The sequence below is a fragment of the Peromyscus eremicus genome, chromosome 1, assembly GCF_949786415.1.
Source record: "Peromyscus eremicus chromosome 1, PerEre_H2_v1, whole genome shotgun sequence".
Lineage (NCBI taxonomy): Eukaryota > Metazoa > Chordata > Mammalia > Rodentia > Cricetidae > Peromyscus > Peromyscus eremicus.
The window spans coordinates 21,962,667-21,977,317 of record NC_081416.1 but is presented as its reverse complement, the minus strand read 5'-3'; the positions used below and the strand labels follow the sequence as shown (position 1 = coordinate 21,977,317).

Here is a 14,651-nt window from a genome sequence, read left to right as displayed (position 1 = left end):
GCCCTGGAACCGTCCACTCCGGCAGCGCCCAGGGGGCGGGGCCTGGCCGGCCGTGACAGGAAGGGGCGTGTGCGCCAATGGGGAGGCGAGGAAGAGCCCGCCGCCAAGCCTGCGTCCCCGGGAGCGGGGCGCGCGCCCGCCCGCCCGCGGATCCCCGCGAATAACGCGCGCGGGCACGCGCGCAGCCGCTAACCCTTTCTGCCCGGGGCTGGGCGCGAGTTCCTCCTGACTCCGGTCCTGTGATCTCTCTAAGGGTTTGCCCACAGGGAGCTTGAAAGGAACAGTGAGCATGAAAGAGCAGCCCACAGTGTGTCCTGGCTGTATATAAATTAGTTAACCCTGTACCCTTTTGACGATCTGTAAAATGGCATAATAGTTCCCCTTTGGTACAATGTAGTGATTCACGTGTTTAACATATGTAAGACGACGTTTGGATCCATCAGATCTTGCTCATGAAGCTGCCACTCTGGTTATATGTCTAATGCTTCCTATTTTTTCATTTGATCTTCACAGCCTTTCGAGAGAGACCCTATTACTAGTTTCTCTTTTTTTAATCTTTTTTTTTTTTTTGAGACAGATGCTCATGTATTCTAGGGTCATCTCAACTCACTGTGTAGCCAAGAATGAACTCTGAACTTTTCATCTTCCCACCTCCACCTCCTGAATTGCTGGGATTACAGGTATGCTCCCACATACACACCCTAGGCCATCCTCCTGACTCAGCCTCTCCAGGGGTAGGATTATAGGCTGCACCACTCTGATAGACTGGCACTGAGATTTTGTTCATGCAACCTATATTCAAGGTTCAGTGAGCATGAATGCATTGAGCCCTGGGGTTACTAAAAAGGACCCTCCCCTTCAGAAGCTAACATTTGAGGGAGGGACAAATAAACCAGATCATTTGTAAATGAGCTCAAGTAATAACCAAGCACAGGCCAGGACAGGCAGGGTATGCAATTTTGTCTTACGACCTTCTCCAGTTCCCTACAGAATAGCAGAAAGGGGAACAGGTAGGAGAGATTGTTTGTGCAGCTTCAATGAGCCAGCAAGAACTAGTCTGGAACTTGTTTCTTCCATGACCAGCTTCCCACATCCCAAGGACATCCCTCAAGGTAGGTGTCCTAGTTAGCGTTTCTATTGCTGTGACAAAACACGATGACCAAAGCGACTTAGTGACTTACACTTCCATACCTTAGTCCATCATTGAAGTAACTCAAGACAGGAACTCAAGCAGGGCAGGAACCTGGAAGGCAGGAGCTGTTGTAGAAGCCAGGAGAGGTGCTGCTTATTGGTTTGCTCCTCATGGCTTGCTCAGCCTGCTTTCTTAGAGAAGCCAGGACCACCAGCCCAAAATGGCCTAATCCACAATGGGCTGGGCCCTCCCCTATCAGTCACTAAGAAAATGCCCTACAGGCTTGCCGGCGGCCCCATATTATGGAGGTATTTTCTTAATTGAAGTCCCCGCCTCTCAGATGACTTTAGCTTGTGTCAAGTTGATGTAAAAGTATCCAACACAGTAGACTAGTTACCCTTCAGGCTGAGCACAACTAATTCTTTTCAGCTGCCTTTGGCAAGAATCTTCAGCCCAAGCATGTTCCCAGTTAGCAGGCTGTGTGATGGGGTAAGGATAGGCCTTGATGACTGCACAGGCCAGGGGAACCCCATCTGTGAAGGGTCTTAGATCAGGGAACAGGGACAAGTCTTTGCTGAGTACCTGCTGTCCTGAACTATGTTGTTTGTTTGTGTATTTTAATTGAAGACTCCTAGCTGTCTGGGAGCTCACTCCATAACCGAGGAAGCAAGAAGCTGCCAGAGAATCCAGGGATCCCTCGGCACAGGGCTCTGCCTCACCCAGACCTTTGGAAAACACGTCCCAGGCTCTACTGTTAACTTGTACCACAGTCTGGACAAACAGCTCTCTGGTCTCTAAAGCAGTAAAACAGAAAGTATTTATTTGCCCGTCTGGTCTACTGTGCACTGCTGTACTTTTGCTAAGAGCTTTCTATGCACTGGCACATACCAAGCCACAAACATAGGAAGGTAGGGGAAAAAAAGGCAGAGAAACTGAGTCTATTACCTACATACCAAATCCAGGCAACAAAAATGTCGTAATAATTCAAATGTTCAGTTTGGATGGATTAGTTAAGAAAATAAGAATACAACCATTTGATAGAATTCCAGGTAGCTATGAGAAATGGGGAAGTATTTTTGGTAATTTAAAAAAAAAAATCAAGGGCTTGGGAGTTGGCTTAGCAGTCCAGAGCACTTATTGCTTTTGCAGAGGACCTGGGTTCAGTTTCTAGCACACATATCATAGCTCACAAGTATCAATAACTCCAATTACAGTGGAACCAATGCCTTTTTCTGACTTCCAAGATCACCAGGCATGCACGTGATGCACGGACGTCCATGCAGAAAAAATATCCATACACATAAACAAATCTTTAAAAAAAAATTAACTAAGATCAGATCTCCCTCTTCTTTCCCCTGGTTGTCTTTGAATTCCTGAGCTAAAATGCTCTTTCTGCCTCAGCCTTCTGATTAGCAGACACTGCAGGCATGTGCCACCATGCCCAGCTGTTGACATATCAACACTCAAAGATACTTACATTATTGAATGGGAAAGTTGATTGAAAACCAATGTGTAAAATCCCATTCAAAATTTTCCTCTGGAATTATGTACAACTATTTTTGTTCATCTTTGCAACTGGGAGAAACAGAGAGAAAGCAAAACCTTCTACATAACTCAGACATCTCTTCCATGAAGACCTGGGCTGTTCACTCCTATGATACCAACACTTGGAAGGCTGAGGCAGAAGTTCAAAGTCAGCTTGGACTATCCAGTGAGACCTTGTCTCAAAGAGTAGCTCCCAAACTGTGGTCTAATAATAGTTCACAATAAAAGCAACCTAAGAGATCATTAGGCTTAATTATACCAACTCACCCCTATCTCCAGCCATTCACTGATTCATCTGGAAGGCAGGCCTGGTGATACATATATGTGACAAGAGTGAGACCTGCCTCCCTGTTGCCCCAAGGTGAGGCCCAAGGAAGCAAAGACCCAGTCAAGTTCATATAGGCTGTGCTGGATAGTTTTATGTTAACTTGACACAAGCTAAAGTCATCAGAGAGAAGGGTACCTCAATTGAGACAATGCCTTCATAAGATTGGACTGTAGGGCATTTTCTTAATTAGTGATTGATGGGGGAGGTCCAGCCCACTGTGGGTGGTGCCATCCCTGGGCTGGTGATCCTGGGTTCTATAAGAAAGCAGGCTGAGCAAGCCATGATGAGCAAAACCAGTAAGCAGTACCTCTCCATGGCCTCTGCATCAGCTCCTGCCTCCAGGTTCCTGCCCTGCATGAATTCCTGTCCTGACTTCCTTTGATGATGAACAGTGATGTGGAAGTGTAAGCCAAATAAACCCTTTTCCTCCCCCAAGTTGTTTTCAGTCATGGTGTTTCATCACAGCAATAGAATCCCTGACCAGAACATGAGCCAACACTTACACTAAGGTCAAGCGTACTACACTGAGAAATATCCCACACTTGCTATGATTAAACTCTCTTGGAGTTCTTTATTTTTATACAAAAGATCCTGAACTTTTATTTTGAACTAGACCCTTGGGTTAGGGATTAGGTCAATGGTAGAACACATAGCACGTGTTGGGCCCTGGGTTTAACCAAAGAACTGAGCCCTATAAACTAATGTAACTAGTCTTGAGAAGAAGAGACATCAAGGCCTAAGGTGTACATCCATGACAGAGCCTAGAGCAGTGGTTCTCAGCCTTCCTAATGCTGCAACCCTTTAATACAGTTCCTCATGTTGTGGTGACCCCAACCATAAAATTATTTCATTGCTACTTCATAACTGAAATTTTGTTACTATTGTAAATTGAAACATAATATCTGATATGCAGGATATAGATATGTGACCCCACAGGTTGAGAACCCCTAGCCTAGAGTTCTCCACTCGTGTCTCTTACGTGGCCCACTCCCATTTCCAGCTCCCCAGGGATATGGGAAGGCCCCTGCTTTCCAGCCCCACCACACTCCTTTCATATGGAACTTAACCATATTTGGCAGGAAGCCGTGTATATTTCTCTGTAGTTTTATTCCTCAGCCCTTCTCTAAACAGATTGCAAATACCACGAGGTCTCAGCTTGTATCTGCTCATCTCAGTGGTGCTTGCTACTGTTCCCCACACACTGCAAAAAAATCCACTGAAGTTTAATTTAATCTTATTAGTAACTCCTCATTTTCTCTTCACGTGCCTCAGATTGTTCCCAGCAGTCTGTCTACTACTGGAAAAAGAAATAAAAATATGAAACAGGAGAGTCAGCCACACAAACCAGAGTCCAGCAAGCTCCAGCATCCCTCGACAGGCCATCAGTATAAGTAATCAAGAGAGGTAAAAAAACAAGGTTTTACCGACAAGCTGGGTCACCAGCCATTCTTCTGTTCCTGAGATCACATAAGTTTAGTGGCAGATCTCTAGATGACAGTGGCAAGTTACAGATACAGAAAATGTCCTTAAAGAATTGATTCTCAGCCGGGCAGTGGTGGTGCACGCCTTTAATCCCAGCACTCGGAAAGCAGAGTCAGGCGGATCTCTGTGAGTTCGAGGCCAGCCTGGGCTATCAAATGAGTTCCAGGAAAAGGCGCAAAGCTACACAAAGAAACCCTGTCTCGAAAAACCAAAAAAAAAAAAAAAAAAAAAGAATTGATTCTCATCCAGATGTGGTAGTACAGAAGAGGGGGAAAAGGAAGCAAAGCCATTAAACGTATGCAAAACACGTGCCTAAAAAGTACAGGGGGACACAGCTCAGGGCCCAGCATGGCAAGCTTCTGGGTTCTGTCCCCAGTACCTCAGAAAGACAAAAAAAAAAAAAAAAAAAGACATTGACGGAATGTCACTTCCAAGAATTCCACATTCTTTGAAAGTCTGTGACCATAGACACTGCCTTAAGAAAACTTGGTGAAATGAGTGGGGATTGGTCAGGACATGTCTATGGAGCCAGATAGAAAATAACAAGAACAACAGGGATGAATACTCAGGATAATATATATTATTATATTATATAAATCACTAACCCTAAGATTCCAGTTATCAGACCTGTGTTTATCAAGCTGCAAACATTTATTCAGATGTGTTGTTCCTTGGGTACAGGCATGCATATACAATGGAACCCCAAGTACTGTATTGTATTTGACCAAGTGCGCAAGGTTTGGCTTGGACACTTTCAGATGCTGTTAGATAGTCAAACTAAATATGATAAAAATGTCCCAAACGGACTTTGGGTAAACACCATAATGCAGTGCTGTCAACCACTGTTGTCTATAAAAGGGTCCACCACCATTGGTCGGGGATTCAGAAGGTTAAAAGACAAAGAGGCCTGCTGAAGGTGTTGCTAGAAGACGTATCTTTTCCGACTGGGACAGGAGAGTCATTAGTTAGAAAATGCTGAGTGTCAGAAGGCTTTCTACTGTAGAGTAATTTAATTAATGGAGTGTTTACTTGAAAAAGCCATGTTTAGGGTGGGTAGCTGCAGCTGACAAACCTCAAAGAGGCATCCTGGTTGAGGCTGGAGAGAGGGGGAGAGAACTCAGAAGGAGGAATCTGGGAAGGTTGGCACAGAGAAAGGGTGGAGAACCCAGAGAGCCAGAGAGACCGTATTAGATGGGCTGGGGGCGGGGGTGAGAAATCCAGCAACCTCAGGAGAGGGGAAACCAGCCTTACTAAACGAATGTAAATTTAATAAGGGTATAAAAAATCAACAGCAATGATGTTAAAGAGAATAACTACCATTCTGGAAGCTGCGGGAGACTTATCAGAGGTAATTGGAAGAGTTCACTGAGGGACTCATTTCAGAAGAACAAATTAAGTCACAAGTTTGCCTTGGGATGGGAAATTCTGCTTCTTGGGCATTTATCAAAAGGAGTACTGGGGGAAAAGAACATAAGAAAGATGGCTAGGGTACCCACAAGATTTCAGTGCCTTTAGTACCTCAGCACACCTGTCCTGCCCCAAACTTGGTTGCCTCGTCCCTACTCAGCAAAGCCTAATCCTTTCATTAACTCAGCCCATTGCCCAGGACAGCAGTTAAGTCTCCAGGCCATGCCTCTTAGGGATCTTACCACCTGCTTCCCTGAGGAGCTGACCCCCAACAGTTCATCTGAGCATAAAGGCGCTCAGCAAGAGGAGGTATGGGAAAGTCACCTGTTTCCAGGGGTGTTTAACAATCAAAGTAAGGTTTTCATGGTCTGGGTCTGCCGCAGGTAAGAAGGAAACAATCAGGCTAGGAATATAAGCTCAGTGAGAGAGTGCTTGCCTAGCACGCCTATAGGGCCTGAAGTTCAACTCTCAGCACCAAAGGAAGGAAGGGAGGGAGAGAGGGAGGGAGAGAGGGAGGGAGGGAGGGAGGGAGAGAGGGAGGGAGGGAGGGAGGGAGGGAGGGAAAAAATCCTGTCCAGTGATGGAGTAAAAAGAGAACTGGGCCGGGCGGTGGTGGCGCACACCTTTAATCCCAGCACTCGGGAGGCAGAGCCAGGCGGATCTCTGTGAGTTCGAGGCCAGCCTGGGCTACCAAGTGAGTTCCAGGAAAGGCGCAAAGCTACACAGAGAAACCTTGTCTCGAAAAACCAAAAAAAAAAAAAAAAAGAGAGAGAGAGAGAACTGGATAGAGATGCCTATCTCTTTCTTAGGCCAAGAGGTCCAAGAACTCTGACCTTGCAATTGAGGTAGGGGCAGAAAGCAAGCTAGACCCAGGTTTCCACAGCCACCTGCAGCCCAGAGAAAGGGGTATTCCCAGTAAGCTCTCCATGGATGAAAGCAAGGGCCCCAGTGGAGCCAGAGGCAGTTGCTTTGCTTAGACTCAGTGCGACCCTAGGCGAGACTGCTGGGTGGATGCTGGGTCAGTGAGCCCCACTCTGACGCTAGAGGTTGCTGGATCTGGACTGGGACTTCTAACAACCAAAGGTCATGAAGGCTGGGAACACAGCCAGACCAGCAAACCTGGGGTTCTGGTAAGAGAACTCTCTGGCCATCTGATTTACAAACATTACACACCTGCCTGCTCTTTTTCAGGTCCTTGCTCAGAGCTGGAGAACCAGAAAATGGGGACCGAGCCTGTCCCTCATGCTCAGTCTAATGGGAAAGAGCGATAGATTCCTAGTCAGCTGCAAGACGGTGGTAGATACTGCAGTCAACAAGCCAATTTGTAAGGTTGTGTGACCATCTAGCACAGCTATCTAATTCCAGAGCACTTTCATCATTGCAAAAAGAAATCCTATTCCCACCAGCAGTTACTTCCCATGTCCCCTCTCCTCTCAGCCCCTGGCAGTCACTACTATACTTTCTGTCTCTATAGGTTTGCCTGAACATCTGAACATCTCAAATAAAGGAAATCATCCAACATGTGGCCCCTTTGCCTGGCCCCATTCATTTATAAGGTTCACCTTTCTAGCATGTATCAGTACTTTGCGTCTTTCCATGGCTGAGTAATAGTCCATTATATAAATATGCTACATTTTTTTAATCCACTCATCATTTGACAGACATCTGTTTGTCTGTTTGTCTGTTATAAATAATGCTGCTATGAACCTTAATGAACAACTTTTTGTATGAACATGTTTTCAGTTTTCTTGGGCATATAAATGGAATCGCTGGGTCATACACTATGTTTTACTTTTTAAGGAACTGACAGGTTTTTCCAAAGCGGCTGTGCTACTTGGCATTCACACAACACAGGAGGGCTGTAATTTATATCCTCACAAATACATGTTATTGTCTGTAGTTACTATGAAAGCCATGCTAATGAGTAGTTTTGCAAACAATATTGAGTATTGCATCCTTCTGGCCCTTTGTATGTCTTCTTTGTAGAAATATCTGTTCAAAGCTTTTGTCTTATTAAATTGGATTATCATTTTATCATGGATTTGTATGAATGGCAGAGGAGAATGCCATTCAAGATGAGGAGTAGAAAGGATGAGTGGAGGGTGCTTACCACAGAAGCCTTCCTCAGGGAGCTAACGTCTAGGATGCCTAGGAAGCAGTAGAACCAGCATTCTTTTATTTAACAACTACTTACCAACGTTCCACCCTTTGCCACACTGTGCTGGCACAAACTGATTGAGTCCTTACTCTTGAGGAGAGAGGCAACTATTTCAGGCTATCCATTGCTTCCGGAGAGCCCCAGGTGGCCTGACCCTGAATCTTCTCGGTTAGTGTAGGTCTTGGATCTCACGTGGGCCTTCCATTCTCCAACCACACTTGGATTTAACCTAATGACCCCATGGGGGAATTTGAGTGGCTGTTTATCGCCACTGGTTGCCTTGGAGCCAGCTGACCAGCCAGCCCTGTGGCACTCAGATCCTTGCTGGGTTCTGGTTCCTGTAAGACACCCTATCTAGGATGAGACTTGGTGCTTTCTAGTAACTCACACACTTCCCTGAGCCAAAAGACTCACTCCAGTCAGGCCTACTGAGGACCTAGTAGGTTCCAAATACACAGGGTATTTTACACACCCAATACATGACAGAAGGAAGCCCTGCTTGGGGCTGCTCCACTATATTACAGCTTTTAAATAGGTTATAGAATAGCATATATCATACTGTCATATTCAAATTTTTATTTTTTTTAAATTATGTATAGTGGGGGATATGTGTGCATAAATGCAGGTGCCTACAGAGGCCAGAGGTGTTGGATGTCCCTGGAACTGGAGTTACAGGTGTTGTGAGCCACCTGATGTAGGTGCTTGAAATCAAACACAGGGAACAGTAAATGCTCTTTTAACTTTGAGCTGTCTTTCCATCCTTCCCTTAATTTTTTAAAATAATTATGTCTGGATGTAAATGTGACAGATACAATTTAATAGAGATTACTTAATTTTTTTTCTTTTTGCTTATCAGTAGTTTCTAAATTTTTCATAATAATGTCATCTTGCTAGTATACTTAAGGAAAAATAAGCTTAGTGCCACAAAATATTATAAGACTTAAACATCACCTTATGTCTCGTTTTATAAATGTAAATTAATTATAAATTAATGATATAATACTCTTGTGATTTGCTCTCCTCAATAGTTCATAAAATCATATCACTTGCTAATTGTGCCACTGATGCTCAGAGTGGTTTAGAAACAGAAGCCCATGGTTGACTACAAAACAGAAAGTCCTCACTTCTTGCACATACTGGCTGCCCAGGCTTCTCAGTCTTAGCACCAGACCTTGGCATTTGCCAGCCTCTATGGGTGTGAAGCCCTGGCCTAGCTTTCAGAGGCTTAGACCAGAATTGCCACAGAAGCATCAAAACAATAGAATGTGATGTCGTGGGCATCCCAGAGGGAAATGAGGCTAGATTGAAATGCATTTTTGCATCATTGATTTTCCCTGCTGATTGAACCCTGTTTATCTCATTTGCCAGATCAGCCTCAAAGTGCATGAACTATTTGTGCCTCATTAGTTTCCAATAGATTGATTTTGCTAGGATTGCAAATTGGCCATCTTGAATTGCAGCCTGCAGAAGCAGCTCTTCCTCACCCACTGGGACACAGACCCATGGGCCCACAACAGGCCCAAGCAACCATTGGCATGGAAAGCCTGGAGAGCTGTCTAAAACCACAGTACAAAGCACCTGCCATCCCTCCTGGGAAGCAAGAAGGCTAAAATACAGACTTATTGCAAACAAGTGTCATATCTCTCCTCTTTCTGTCTCTTATAATCTCATAGTATCTCTTTTCTCTCCTCTCTCTTTAATAATGATTTTACTTTTAATAAGAATAGAGGGGCTAAGGAGATGGCTCATTTAGAAAAAGCTCCTGCCACACAAGCTTGAGGACCTGAGTTTGGATCCCCAGAACCCAAGCATGAACATACCTGCCTGTCATCCCTGGGTGTGGGAGGGGACAGAGACAGGTGGATTCCTGAAATTTGGTGAGCTTCAGTTTCAGCAAGAGACTTTGTCTCAAATAAAGATGGAGGTCAATCTAGGAAAGACACCTGGATTCAACCTCTGGCACACACACACACACACACACACACACACATATACACAAACACACACACTCACACACAAACATACACACACAGGAGCACACGCACATACACACACACACACACCACACACACACACACATATACTATTTTCTTTTTTTTTTTTTTTTTTTTTGGTTTTTCGAGACAGGGTTTCTCTGTGTAGCTTTGTGCCTTTCCTGGGACTCACTTTGTAGCCCAGGCTGGCCTCGAACTCACAGAGATCCGCCTGCCTCTGCCTCCCGAGTGCTGGGATTAAAGGCATGCGCCACCACCGCCCGGCTACTTTTTAAGTATATAAAAGTAAGAGAAAAGGCTAAAGGAAGCCACATGAGTGTAGTGGGGCTTCAAGTGCTGAATATGTGGGTGCTATTCATTTTTACCTTTAAACTTTTCTGCATTTTCAAAATAACCTAAAATGATTGGTAACATATTTTTCCTCAAACTTATAAAAATAAAAATGGGTGAAGCAGCAAAATGGCATGTATGAGAGTAACAAGAGAAACCCATTCATCTCATTCATCATGGGGTACTAGCCTCTGCCAGGTAAAACAACAGAAAATTCAAGCTAGTCCAAATGAAAAGTGTTTGATTAGTAATTAAAATGTGGAGGGCAAATCTGGCTCAGGCATAATTTAGTCCAGGGACACCAGAGCTGTCACTGGATCACTTTGCACCTCTGCTTTGCTCCAAGTATTGGCTGCAACCTCTCCTACTGTAGACCAGACCACCTTTCCCATCTAACAAGCAACCTAGTGATTCCAGATTCACACCCTTCCAAGTCTCAGAACCCAGGTGAAACGCCCCAATAGTTCCAGTGTGGCAAATGTTGTAGGAGACTGTGGTTAAACTGGTTGGGGTCATGAACTACGATAAGTCATCCCTGAAACAGTGTGACAAGGAACTGGCTGGCCTGCATCACATGCCGCGATGGGGATACACAGAAGGATAGAAATGAAACACAAAAGCATTTAAGGAAAAAAAACTCCTAAAACAGAGTTGTCTCCCTTGCAGGAGTATATGGGATACTTAGTTAAGCCACACATAGAAAAGAAAGAAAAACCCATAGAGATAAGCAATAGGTTCCCTGCAACAAAATAAAATACAGCACATTTCAGAACATAACTGATTATCCTGCAATGCCACAAGCAATAAATTCTAGACCAGGCAAAAATGATCCAAGGAAACTTGATGTAAGAGAATAAATAGAAATGTGGGTTAGTACAGTGAGATGGTGAGGTGCGGAAAACACAGAAATGGGAATGTCTGTCAAGACAGGGCATAGCTATGGAGCTGATCAGAATCAGGATGTGAGGGTAAGAACAGGGCATTTGACTATCCCAGCACTCAGCAGGCTGAGGCAGGAGGATTGCTGTGAATTTGAGGCCAGCCTGGGCTCCATAGTAAGACCCTGTCACAGGGTATGTGTGTGTGTTGGGGGGGTTGAGGTGGGGACCAAACAAACAAAAAGAGGTTTTAGGAATGTGAGTAAGTTAGAGGTGTAGTCAAGGTAGATAGAATTAAACTCCAGATTGTGAACTTTTGTTTTAGCCGATGAAGAGTCAGCAAGTGTTTAAACAGTAACTGTGTGATGGAAGTGACACACGGGGACAACTTGTCTGGCGACAGCAATAGCAGGAACTAGTGCCAAGACAGTAGAGAACAGAGCACCCAGTTGAGGGGTGAATGCAACAGCCCAGGTGTGAAGTAATAAGGACTAAAACCAGGGAGGTGGCCAGGGAATGGAAATCAAGAAGCATTTCTTCATGCATCGGTGCATTCATTCAGTTAACAAATAGTTGTTCGGTTGTTCATCTCTGAGAAGCAGAAACTGTGTGCATGAGATACAGGAAAGTGTTGCAAGCCTTGCCTTCTGCTGAGATACAAGAGGCTGGGCAAAAAGCAAACAAAGACCCCCAAGGTAACCAGGATCATGGCATTTGCCACTAAGAGAAATAGGAAGCCTTAGTTTAGGCATCTGAGAGTACATAATATGAATTCAGTTTTATGATAGATCAGATCTGACAGAGGGAACTAGACAGAGACCAGAAAGGAATGTGGGACTTAAGTCAGGGAGGGAGTTGGAGGCAAAAGGTGGACACACAGATACCTCTGTGAGGAGAGGCTTCAAAGCCACTGTGACATGGGGAGGTCTGAGTCAGCCTGCCCAGGCCCCGAGCAGGGAGAGAAGTGGAGATATTTTTGCTTGCCTGCTCAGCATCAGGTGCAAATAGTTCTGTGCAACGCTGTGCCTCTATTTTCTGATTCCTGACACCACAGCCCCGTCAGTGCTACACAAGCTGAGATGATTATCGAGAAGTTGATTGAGATCTCTGATCCAACTCCCATTCTACCCCTGGCTTGAATAGAGTTCTTCTCCCCTCTCTGCTAGGAGAGGGTGTACCACAGCCAGATGGTAAACTGTGGACAGAAATAAACCCTATTCACGTGTAGCAAGAATATTTATATCCAATCCCATAATATCACAGCAGGCATAATTATACCCAATCCTGTTGTGGGGATCAGGCATCAAAAATCACCCCAATATGTTGCAAAGACCAAAGAGATGTAGCTACTGGGACAGGGGTCAATCAGCTGCCTCTGCAAGATGGCTGGGCAGAAACAGAGTGGGACCATTTGGGGATTATCAGGGGCTCTATCAATGGAGGCCAGAGAGGACATGATGGTTTCAGAAACTCATGCTCCTGTTTCAGTAGTATTGTTCCTGTTTATTACGTTTTTTTTTTTTTTTTTTTTGGTTTTTTCGAGACAGGGTTTCTCTGTGTAGCTTTGCGCCTTTCCTAGAACTCGCTTTGGAGACCAGGCTGGCCTCGAACTCACAGAGATCCGCCTGGCTCTGCCTCCCAAGTGCTGGGATTAAAGGCGTGCGCCACCTGAAATTGATGCTTATTCACAGCTCAGGCTTAAAAAACATAGAAGATATCCATAATCCCACAATATAAGCCAACATCAACATTCCTCATTTCATTAAAATATGTGCTGAAAGAGTATTTTAAAACTTCTGTTCATATTCATACAATGGAAGGCTACATAGTAGTTAAAACGAATAAGGAAGAGATTTATGTACAACAAATAACTGTTAAGCCTAATTTTATTTTATTTTATTTTTTTAAAGATTTATTTATTTGTTATGTACACAGAAGAGGGCACCAGATCTCATTACAGATGGTTGTGAGCCACCATGTGGGTGCTGGGAATTGAACTCAGGACCTCTGGAAGAGCAGTCAGTGCTCTTAACCTCTGAGCCATTTCTCCATCCCAAGCCTAATTTTAAAAGGTAATTTGCAGAGATAGATATTTCTTTTTTTTTTTTTTTTTTTTTTTTTTTTTGGTTTTTCGAGACAGGGTTTCTCTGTGTAGCTTTGCGCCTTTCCTGGAACTCACTTGGTAGCCCAGGCTGGCCTCGAACTCACAGAGATCCGCCTGGCTCTGCCTCCCGAGTGCTGGGATTAAAGGCGTGCGCCACCACCGCCCGGCAACAGCAACAACAAAAATCAGACATGAAAATGCAGGAAGGTTTTAAGAATCCTGAGCTGTGGTTTGGATCACCCTGAGCTGTGGTTTGGATCTTAAATGTCCCCTGAAGGACCATGTGTTGGGGCCTTGTTTTTAGGATGGAACTATGGGAAGTGATAGACTCTTTCTTAAGTGGGGCCAAGTGGGTGGAAGGTAGGTCCCTGGGGGTGTGCCCTCCAAAGGGACGGTGGAGCCCAAATCCTGTTCTTTTTGCTCCCTGATTCATCATGTGACTGGTTTTGCTGCATGGTGTACTTTACCATGATGTGATGCTTATGACAAACACAGAGTGGATGCTCCAAAACTGTGGGCTTAAAGAAATCTTTCCTTTCATACATTAATCCTCTCCAATATTTGGTTGTAATGATGGAATCCTGACTAACATGCCCTGTACAAAGTTCCGAATTGCATAACTAAGTTGTTTTTTTTTAAGTGCTGACTGCTGAATATGCCTGTTGTTCCCTAGCAGGAAAGAAAAATGCAGATCGTTTTTAAGAGATAATATCTACGCTAAGGATCTGGATAACTATTTCCCCCAAGGAGGATACATAAGCAGCAAGAAACTTGAAAAATCTACTCAACAGCCCTAGTCATCAAGGGAATAGAAATCAAAACTACAATGAGATTAAAAAAAAAAGTCAGGTGATACTTTGGAATGATGTAGAAAACTGGAACCTTCATATACTGGTAGTAAAAATGCAAAATAGTATAAACACTTTGGAACACAGTCTAAAGCTCCCCAGATAACTAAACCTAGAGTAGCCATGTGACCTAGCAGCTCCACTAAAATACACACACAACAGAAATAAAAACATATGCCTGCATAAAAATTTACACATGAAGTTTGGAGTAGCACTATTTTGACTGACCAAAAAGTAATAAATGATCCAAACACATACCAACAGATGAATGGGAAAACAAAATGTGGTATATACAGAGGGGAGAATATTATTTGACCATGACAGGAAGTACTGACACAGATTAGAGCATGGATGAACCTTTGCCAAAAGTTCAAAGGAATTAGTCATGAAGGTCTACATATCGTATAATGCCATTCATATAAACTTGCCAGAACAGAGAAGTCTA

At 44.2% G+C, this 14,651-nt stretch overlaps 1 long non-coding RNA gene across 1 annotated transcript; it reads left to right on the top strand.

Annotated features, from left to right (window-relative positions):
* Positions 1–565: 565 nt before the first annotated feature.
* Positions 566–7,413, top strand: LOC131896060 (uncharacterized). Its single transcript, XR_009375352.1, has 3 exons — positions 566–1,112; positions 4,289–4,409; positions 7,086–7,413. It is a non-coding gene; the product is annotated as an uncharacterized LOC131896060 (long non-coding RNA).
* Positions 7,414–14,651: the final 7,238 nt, after the last annotated feature.